General features: G+C 36.6%; 1 pseudogene; it reads right to left on the reverse strand.

The window, feature by feature from the left end:
- Positions 1–746: 746 nt before the first annotated feature.
- Positions 747–10,898, reverse strand: part of LOC100481222 — a 56,031-nt pseudogene continuing 45,879 nt past the window's right edge.

The raw sequence follows: 10,898 nt of genomic DNA on the forward strand, positions 1-10,898 counted from the left end.
TGGCACTCTCAGATCCTTGATATATGCCTTCCTCCTTTGCTTTTACATTAAAATCTCCCTAAATTCAGAAGGACAAGACCCTTTAAAGGGCACACTTGATTAGTACAAGCTTACTTCCATAATCTTCCTTTTGATTAAGTCATCTGATTAGTAAACTAATCAGGGGAGTCTTACCTCATCATGTTTACAAATTATTCCTTTCCTCAAGAGGAGAGTAGCCTGTACAGCACCACAGTAGAATTTTGGCATCTTAAGGCTATCTCAGAATTCTGCCTATCATAATATTTATATGATATCATAAGTCATGAAATACTAGTTACATAAGAAGTCTGCACTTAACTTTTTACTTCTCTATGGGCTACTCTTTGCTTGAATTGATATTGGAAGATACATTTGTATTGGCAGGTTTATTTCTATTTTCATAAACATCAGCCATAGTGATCTTTTGAAAATATATATTAAATTACGATATTCTTTACCCCCTTACAAACACCTCCAAGGCTCTTTATTTCTTATGATAAATAAAGCCAATTATTCCTAAACGAACACAAAGTTCATATTATATACCACCACCTTCTTATACCAGGATCCCACCTGCTCTTACCCTTCTTAAGTCATAAGATCTTTGTAAAAGATCTAAAAGTTTTCTTTAAAAGAAGGACATGAAAGTTTGAAAGCAGGGGCAGGGAAAAGGGGGTGGAAGCTCAAGGATATATTACTAACAAACTCTGTACAACTAACTTCATTTATGACAAGTGGGTAGAAAGAACAAACCAGCCTTCTTCATTTTGGTTTTTCAGTCTTTGCTCTTGGATTAAGAGGTATGCATCACCCAGTTCCTGAGGTAGCATTTAATGGAGAACAAGAATTCCTAGTAGCCCCTGAAGATCTTATGTTTACCCCACTGGTCGGAGAGACAGTAATATATTTTGAACTTTCAGGGGATTCTGCTCATGTAATTGATACTTCAGTTGTCCTCTTTCCTCCTTCAGTCCATGTTCCGAGAGGTGACAGGATGGGTGATACTTGTGGAGAGGAAAGATTCAAACCAGCAAGTGTCTGCTGCTCTGCAAGAGTTTTCCATGAGCATCCATACTGTGCTGATTCATTTCTGCAATCTGTTCCTCCATGCTGCTTGGTGTTAGAGATTATGTTGCTGCAAAAGTAGCAGTCATGTCACTTGCATGACTTGTCTTTCTTTAATTCCTGAAGTCCATCCCCTTTGCTGTTCCCCTGGCCCAATATTCTTATTCTGATGTGCCTTGATAGCTGAATTATGCATTGTCAACCCAGCAATTTGGGCATGATATCCTTTCTTTGTATTGATGCCTCATTTGTTTTAAGCTATTGCCCATCTCCCGGTACTGGGGGCTCTTCTGAGAAATTGGGGGTTTTGACCTGCTGAGTGTTTGAATGGGAACTGCAGAGGACTTCAGGAGGTTAACAAAAGGAGACTGGGCTTTGTTCTCCAGATCTTCTCCCATGTGAGAGACCCTCCACCACTGAGTATGAAGAGGTAACTCTCTTTGTTTGAATTCTGATTGTCTGCACCAGTAGGTAAGGTCTTCTTTTCTTAGTTTTGTTCCTTCTCAATCACTTCCATAATTGGAGGAATTCATGGAGCAGCACGAGTTTGAGCAGTCCTCCTTAATACATCCTGCAAGGGAGAGAATTCTGAGTTGATCTTCTGCCTTGGTGGTGTTATTTGAGCTGCCAGGCTCAAATATCTGTGCTGGAAAATTGTTGGCCAGATTCACAACATCTGGGGAGTTTGGTACCTGAGATAGTTTAACAGACAGGTTTTTCTGTGGGAACTCAACCACTTCTCCCCTTCTGAACATCAATGGCATGGAGACATTAGCATTTACAGCAGGGCCCTCTGATTTATCTATAATTTTCCTACTCATGGATCCCCTTTCTGATGCCTGACTTTTCTTGTTCCTATTTATCAAAGGACAGTTCTTCATGACATGTGGGAGTGATATAAGTTGCTCATCTGATGTGACCACGTACTGCAGAAGTCTTGCCTGGGTAGCAGTATTTTCTTCTGTAAGAAGAAGAATTTCTCCTGTAAATGCATCAGTGAGCTCTCGATGATCACCTAACACTTGTTTCAGTTGCTGCCTTAGCTCTACTTTATGCAGCTGGAGCCCACTTTCTTTTAGGTACCAAACCAGGCAATAGAGAGAGCTTACCAGTGATAGAGTGAAACCTGTAAGACTGACTACTCTGTGGTCCCTTGACCTCACATCCTGTCCACCATTCCTAGTCTTTCATTTAGTATTCCACTTCATGTATCATGTGTTTGAGGGCATCCAGCCTGGATTTATTGCTCTTTGAAAAGTCTGTGAAGGCTGTACTGGCTGCTAACATGGTTTTCTTCCGCTTGGAAAGATCGCCCAAATCCAGTTTTCCTTTCACTTTATTTAACAACTGTTTTGGCTTCCTTGAGTTTAACACTTTTCCCACAATATAGCTTGAGTCTAGAGTCTCAGTAGATTCTTCAGATTGAAGCCTGGTGTGGGTTCTCTTGACAGCATTGGTAGCATTGAGAGTCAGCTTTTTATTCCCCTGACGTAGGGGGCAGATGATAAGAGTTCCTGCAGGGGTTGTTATTTGTGACTGTGTAGCTCTTTTCTGCTGAATATCAATCCACAGTTTATTAATTAACTTAGAATTACCTTCCTTTAGTTGGTGGAGAAACATTTCTGCATTCCTGTTTGAGAGTTTAGAGTTATCCAATTCATTCTTGCTTTCTTCTGACTGGTTGTTAACAATTCCTTCTTGTTCTTCATCATCTACTTCATTAAGAGCCTGAGGCTCCATGACAGATTCAGTAAGAATGGTCTTGATGACAGGGTCTTGATATATACCATGATGAGTCCTTAAGAAGAATTAGGAGCCATTGTTACATTCAGAAACCCTGTGCACCTATGAGAATCTTAGTTGATTCTAGTATAAGCATAATGCCAGTTCTTCCTGGATTTCTCTGGGTAGTCTTTTTCTTTTTCTTTTGTCCTGTATGTTTCAGGTCTTCATAAGAAAGGAATAATAGAACATTTCACTCCCTAGACACATTTCAGGATATTAAAAATTCCACTCATCTTCCTGAAGATTTACACCATCCCGAGAGACATCTGATTAGATTTCAGTGTAACAAACCAAGAGACCTTCCCCCTCCTCATATCACAAGACACTTTGACATTTTAGATTAAAATAAAGTCTTTTTCTCCCATAGGGTTAATGGGATGGGATACCAGCTGCCCAATATAAGCACTTAGTGTTATAATTTTGGAGGAACTCTCCTCTGATACAATCCACTGCATACCCAAATAATACCTGATTCTCACTGTGGGCAATTGGCTGATTGTTTGTGTCCCCCAAAATTTGTTTGTTGAAATCCTAACACCAATGTGATTGTTTTAGGAGGCAGAGACTTTGGGGGTGATTAGGTCATGAGGGTAGAGCCCTCATTAATGGGATAGTGCCCTATAAAGAGGCCTCAGAGAGCTCCCTCCCCACTTCAATCATGTGAAGACACAGCAAGAAGATAGCTGTCTATGAACCACGAAGTGGGCTCTCACCAGACGCCAAATCTGTTGGTGCCTTGATTGTGGACTTCTCAACCTCCAGAACTGTGACACTGTGTGTTCCAGTGTGACATCTCCAACACTATGACACTGTTTGTTCCAGTAAGGATTGGGACTCAAAGAACTGACACTAAGATCCTACCCAGGCTGGTGTTTTTGGTGTAAGAAATGTATGGCCTGTTTCTCTGCAATCTGGTACTGCTGCTGGAATATACATGAAATTACATACACTAACTTGTTTTCTTGCAAGTAGGGTAAACAGACACTTCGCACTTTCTGACAACATATATTACATAAAATATTCTACACAAACAAATATTAAGTATCTGTTTCTTAAAAAAAGAATAACATAGTCTCAATAATATCCTTAGTATTTAGATTTTTTTTCCTTCAAGATCTTCGTGTCTATGGCTTTTTGTGTATGATACTATTCAATAAACAAGCAAACATCCATGGCTGTTTTAAAAATCAACAAACTGTAATTAAGTTGAAAGAGCATAAACTACCGCATGTATAGAATGATCAGGTATATATGCAATGACTTCTGCTACATATTTGGGGAGCCCATAGGTGGCTCCAGTCACTGGAGCATTCCTAACCACCTCTGGTTAGGCATTGCCCCATTCAAATTGATTTTTGTTCTAATAAGTCATAAAATGTTTAATATACCTCACTTTATCTTTTAACCATACAAACCCATTCATTGTATACCTCAGTTTAATTTTTTAAAAAAAGGTATTTCTTTTGTGGGTTTGATTGTCTCCATCATCTGTATATTGGTTGTAATTTTTCCTCATTTTAAAATACAACTTCTTCGGTAGGCAGGGGATCAGGTTTGCCATTCTAAGCAATAAATATTTAATTAAGAAGTGTCAAGATCTTTTTGAACAGGTAGAGAAAGCCTTACAGAACTCTACTTTACTTTCAAAATTGCTATTATCTTCTACAAAGGGGCAGTTGTTGTCTGAGCATAAGAAGAATATCAAAATAATGATGCCTATTTAAAAAGTATGATTCTGTGTTTATAAAGCCAAGAGGATATTATCACTTGAGACATCCAAGCAGAAATAGTATAGCTGTCATTATTTAAGATGATAGACTAGATCACTTCTAAGGTTTCTTTCTACTCTAAGAACACACTTCGTAATTGTGTCAGATAATAATGCTTTCTGTTGCACCCATTCTGAAATTGTGCACAACACTGATTTCAAAGTATGGTTCTCTTTCAGTTCTCCCTATCTCAGTGAATGGTACCAATATCCGTTAAGGTTCACCAGCTTAGAAACCCAGGCATCACTCTTTTTACCTCTCCCCTATAAATAGAATCCATCGCTAAGTCCTTTGTTGGATGCTCTAATTTATTCACATCTGTTCCATCTTCACCATCACTAACCTCATGCAAGATATAATCATCTCTTACCTAAACTATTGAATTACTTCTGTCTGAACTGCAAACAGAACTCAAACCTTAAGGTCACAATGTAAGAAAATGCATATTTAAAGCATTATGCTAATCTTAGGAAAATAAACATGCTGTAAATTCATATTTCTTTTAGTACATATATACTTATCCCATCAAATGTCCAATCCTCATAATGTAATCTAAACAGTGCCCTCTAATATATCCTAATCCAAGCCATCACTCTTTCTTCCTTTTTTTTTTTTTTTTTTTTTTTTTTTTTTTTTTTGTTCTTAATCTGGGCACTGGGGAAGAAAGAAGTTTTGGGCGGGAAGCAAAAATTTGTATGTGACTTGTTACCAAAAGTCCAAAAGAAATCTAATCTTCAGGTATCTTAAAATTAATGTGAGTCCTCTGTCCTGCACAGTGACTCACTTGGATTAGCAAATTACATTGATAATTACTTTAGGCGACTGTAATTTCATAAATTTTATTAGGAAAAAAATCCTCCAGATGTGTTTAAGCACTATCTTTTTGTCTTAGTTCTTAAAAGGGCATATGTTATAAAAGTTCATCCTGAAATATCAAAAGGGACCATGAAATTTGCCATGTGAGTACTTAATCCATCCCAGAAGTGATATGCTTTTGTCAAGTTAAAATGATAATAATATAGATCCTCCTTTGTTCTCCTTTGTAAATGACACTATTGAGGATATGATTGTCCAGTGATGTCAAAGTCACTGAGGCAGTGAAATGAATTTTATCACTCATATCTAATAGAGACGGTCATTGAACTGTTTAAAATTAAATCTGCATTTTATTTCCTGGAATAGATAGAGTATGAGCAGAAACTGAGCTCCAGTAATTCCAATTTTGGGAAAAAAATAGATCTCTACTATTTCAAAAAGTTTTGGAGGGCAAATAAACCTCAGATAGAATTTTTTTTAAGTAATGAACCAAATGTGTTATTTTTGGGAACTCATTTAAACACTAAATTGTACCTATGCAAAGAGCTTGAAGTATACTTATAGCTTGCAGTTTCTTCCCTATCCTGGATCTCTTTTTAGTTAGTCAAACTCCCCAGGATAAAGATTTCATCTCAAACGCTTCCCTGTAGTTAAGTGTGGCCCTGAAATTGAATTTTGGCTAATAAGTTATGGACAGAAGTGCTATATATATGTCAGGTGCTTGGAATTTCAATAGCTCACATGAGTGCTTTCTTGTTATTATCTGATGACAAAGCGCTAAAGCCCCCATGTTCCTCAAATGGAAAACCAATAGAGCCCAAGTATATCCACAATGGAATGGAAGAAGCCTGGGTATCTGGGGACTCCATGATACAGAGCTGCCATACCTGGCTTACATACCTTCAGACTTTATATAAAATAGAAATATACTATTATCATCTCTGGCTTATGACACTCTGATTTTGCTGCTTCCACTAAAATATAATCCCAATCATATACAGTGACATTTTGTGGGAATAGAGATGTTCAGGTCAATGTAATATGCTATAAATTATTTGTTAAAAGTCTTTAACAAGTCAAGTACAGAAATAGAAAATAAACATTTAGAAATTTCTAGAACAGTTAACGTTGATGTGATGTTTTTATTGTATTTTACCGAAGTATTCATCTGCATTAGACAAGAAAAGATTAATAGGGATCCTTATCACAGATAATTTGAGACTGCTTAGGCAACATTTATTATGTTTATGTGTGTATGCGTGTATGTGTAATTATTATTTCCATTCATGAATAATGGAGGATGCGCTTTATCTGAAGAGCTTAAAATTTTTCTGTATGAAGGTATGAAGTCATTCTGTGTCTCCTCTCGGTTTCTATTAGCCCTGAATGATAATCAGGAACCCTCTTTAGCTACTCGTGGAATTATATTACCTGCACCAAATATGTTCCGAAACCTAGATAGAAGAGACCCAAGTACCTGTGTGAGTCTTGAGACTCTAATAGAAATGGTAAGAGTGTTTTGTGCTAAAATCTTGGTCCTGGGATCATCAAAGTTCATGACATGTGTGTATAATGATAGGTCCAATTGTGGAGAAATATCTACCACTGAAAAAGTTAACTGTGGTCAAGAAAAGTGTCGATATAAATGACAGTTCTTGAATAACCCAAATAGACAGAGTTCAAGGTAAAAACATTTTTCTAGAAGAAGTGAAATGTAATAGCTGAACAACAGAGAGTGGAGGGTGGGGGAAGTGAGAGAGGGGAGGGAGGGAGGGATAGAAAAAGGACAGGAGGGAGAGAGAGAAAGAACGTTCTTACTCCTTGTCTTCATGCTTTTCCAGCCAACGTGCAATTCCTTTCAATTTTGTTCTTTTATTTATTGCTCAATTTTGGTTTTTTTCTTATTTGCTATTGAAGATTGCTTTATAAAGTCTATCAAATATACAACTTAATGGGTACTCCAGCCTCTGGTTTTACTGCTGACTATGAACAATACAGACCAAAAAAAGAGAGAGGGTGAGAGAGACTGTTTTATTATTACCTACTGCCACTGAAAGATAAACCTTGGCTCAGTTATTAGGGGGAATTGGATGTCTTTTCCAATCAGATATGGAGAGAATGTAATTCTTGAGGGTAAATCCATTTAAGTAAGAGCTATAAATATAATTAAATTACAGTTCTCAAAACAAGTAAAACGGTGATGTTTCTCATATAAACAAAAACAGTACTGATATATTGTTCTATGGTATAGATATATATAGATATACATATCTATATATATACATATCTATATATTTAAAAGATTTTTTTATTTATTTGAGAGAGAGAGAGAGAACAAGTGGGAGGTAGGGCAGAGGGAGAGGGAGAAGCAGACTCCCTGCTGAGCAGGGAGCCCAATGCAGTCCTAATCCCATGACCCCAAGATCATGACTGAGCTGAAGGCAGTCACTTAACCAACTGACCCACCCAGGCATCCCATACCTGAGATATTTTTGAAAGGAGTAGAGAGAAATAAAATGTGGTTAAAAGTTAAATAAATAGTGTAATTGTAGTTATTCAATGTGTATAATACAGGTAATGACTAATCTTTATTATGTACTTATTTTCTTTCAGGTATTATATTAAATCATATTAAAGACTAATAACCCCATTTTACAGATAGAAGCTTACTCCTATTTTATATGGCTCTCAAGTGGGGCACCTGGGTGGCTCAGTCTGTTAAGTGGCTGCCTTTAGCTCAGGTCATAATCCCAGGGTTCTGGGATCAAGCCCCAGGTGGGGCTCCCTGTTCAGTGGGGAGTCTGCCTCTCTCCCTCTCCCTCTGCCTCTCCTCCTTGCTCATGCTCTCTCTCTTTCTAAAATAAATAAATAAATAAATAAATAAATAAAATTAAAATAATCTTTATATGGCTCTCAAGTGAGTAAGTTTATGTTAGAACAGAGGAAAAAAAGGAAGGAAAATAAAACAAACTATATAGTAAATAGTAAAATAATAATAAACCAGCAACAATAACAAGATAAAAATATTTTGATGAACCAGAAATGAAAATATAGAGAAGGAAAAGCTTTCGCTTGATCCTCTAGGGTCTGTGGCTAGATCTGAACATTGGTGAAGACAGATTAACAGGAGAAAAGCAAACAAATTTATTTAATATATAAGTTTTTCATGACATGGGAGCCTTCCTAAGGAAATGAAAAGCTGATGAAACATTTAGACCTGTGTATTTTTATGCTAGGTTTGATGAAGAGTAGACAGCTGTGAAAGAATATGATAGCTTGAGGAGTAGGGACTGAACTAAAGTTCTGTCTGTTTATTGAGATTCTTCATGAATAAGTAAACTCCTTTCCTCTAGGTATGGATGGGAAAGGCACCCCTCACTTGAGGGTTTTATGACCTGTTTCAGAAGGACAAGGGGATAGGCGAAAAGGTCAGAGTGACCTTCCTGCATCCGCCAGCCATTTTCTCAAATCCTTCAGCTTAAAATATTTAATGTGTGAAGGTGCCATATTTTGGGGTAATGCGTCCACAACCCCTTCAGAGATTATATTTATGCTACTGTTAGGTAGATATTGAATACTGGGAAATGTAACATTGAATTGTTTTTTTTAACTGAAATACAGCTATAATGTTGGCAGGCATTAACACTTCAATTACTCTCAGGCAATTACTATGCCTTTTTATAAAAGAACTTTAGGAATCTGAGAGGATTATCAGTTTCCTAATAAACATTATACAACTAATTTATATTTTAAACTGAAAATATTAATGACAGTCTGCACCATTGTAAATACCAACATGGCAGTTTTTAACAGGGATCTCAAGCTTGCTATCCCTTTTGAAGAGCTCCCTAAGAAGCATCAGGATGACATTGGAAATAAAAAAAGAACTTAGAAAACCTATGGTATTCAGAAAGAGAAAATTTGGAAAATAAAAACTGTATCTAGTCTGTCAACATTATAGCTGTTTCCAAAAGACTGCTGTTGGAGTTTAAAATATAAGAGCTCATTTAATGCCTAATAATTTAGGGCAATCATCTTAACTTTTTCATCTTTTTTTTTTCTCTACCGTATTAAAATAAGAGATTTGAATACAAGAAATCTTGCTGTGAGTTCAGTATAGGAAGGAAGACTGTAAAGGAATGAATGTTAGAAATGGGCTTTCACTCATCAAACTATGTGTTTAAATTTTGTGAATGAATTAACGCAAATATTTTAAAGACAATGCCCACCCTTGCAAAATATATATCATAAATATCTGATATCTTAGACCTGTGGACTATACCTTACAGATAGTATATGAGGTCTGATGTTTGTGATCCTGTGTTCACCTACTGGTATAGTAATAGTTCTGGTTTTCTGATACTGACTATATAGCTATCGCATCCCTGCCTCTGGAAGCTTAACTTGCCTATTCCAGTTCACCTTTCATCCACTCTATTCAGGAGGTTCAGGATTGTCTCTGAATTGTTCAACACTGAATCATATTAATATTGAATAAATAAGGGACTAACAATGTTGACTTTATCTGAGCCCTATCTTCCTGGAAAGCTTGTTGAGAGACCTTCCCCTCCCGTCTTGTATTCTGAGAAAAAGCTAACTGCAAAGGTGTGACTTTTGTGGTATATTCCAAGAATTAAACACCTCCAGCCTTCAAATAGGGCTGACTCTCATCCTTCTTCATAAACCCCTTGTTTCCATAATGAACCCCACTTTTTCCTCCTAGTCTTTTAAAATGACTTCATTAAAGAACATTCCTGGGGTGCCTGGGTGGCTTAGTCGGTTAAGCATCTGCCTTGGGCTCAGGATGATCTCAGGGTCCTGGGATCTAGTGCCACATCAGGCTCCCTGCTCAGCGGGGAGTCTGCTTCTCCCTCTCCCTCTGCCACTCCCCCTGCTCCTACTCTCTCTCTGTCAAATAAATAAATAAAATGTTAAAAAAAAAAAAAGAATATCCTTTCTTATACAACAGCCTGAATAAAATCATCTATGTAATTTGGTCTTTCACAAGATTTATTTGATTAATAAAGTGAATAGAATGTGGCAAATGGACATTAGGAAGAGTTTGACAGGAATGATAATTTTTGTATATTTATAACTGTATTTTCATTTTTTTGACAATTTTCTTTTTCTCTTTGAATTAGGAAGTTTTTCCTTTTTTCCCTGACCCTACTACAAACAGGATTGTTTTCATGATGTATGAAATTACTTGCTGATCTAGTTATTTAGTTTTTATTTTTTTAATGGTTTTTTGTTTGTTTGTTTTTGATTCAGAGCTAGTGCTAATATTAACCTGGATCTTGTTAATAGGTGTACATTTCTCAGAGAAAATAAATGAACTTTATGAAAAATGTATTCATATAATTGCTTCTTTTAAAGTGGTTGTCTAGTAGTAAACAATCTTTTGATTTTCTCTGTAAACATTTACCATGCATAGTGTTACCA

Source organism: Ailuropoda melanoleuca, chromosome 7 (genome assembly GCF_002007445.2).
Source record: "Ailuropoda melanoleuca isolate Jingjing chromosome 7, ASM200744v2, whole genome shotgun sequence".
NCBI classification, from domain to species: domain Eukaryota; kingdom Metazoa; phylum Chordata; class Mammalia; order Carnivora; family Ursidae; genus Ailuropoda; species Ailuropoda melanoleuca.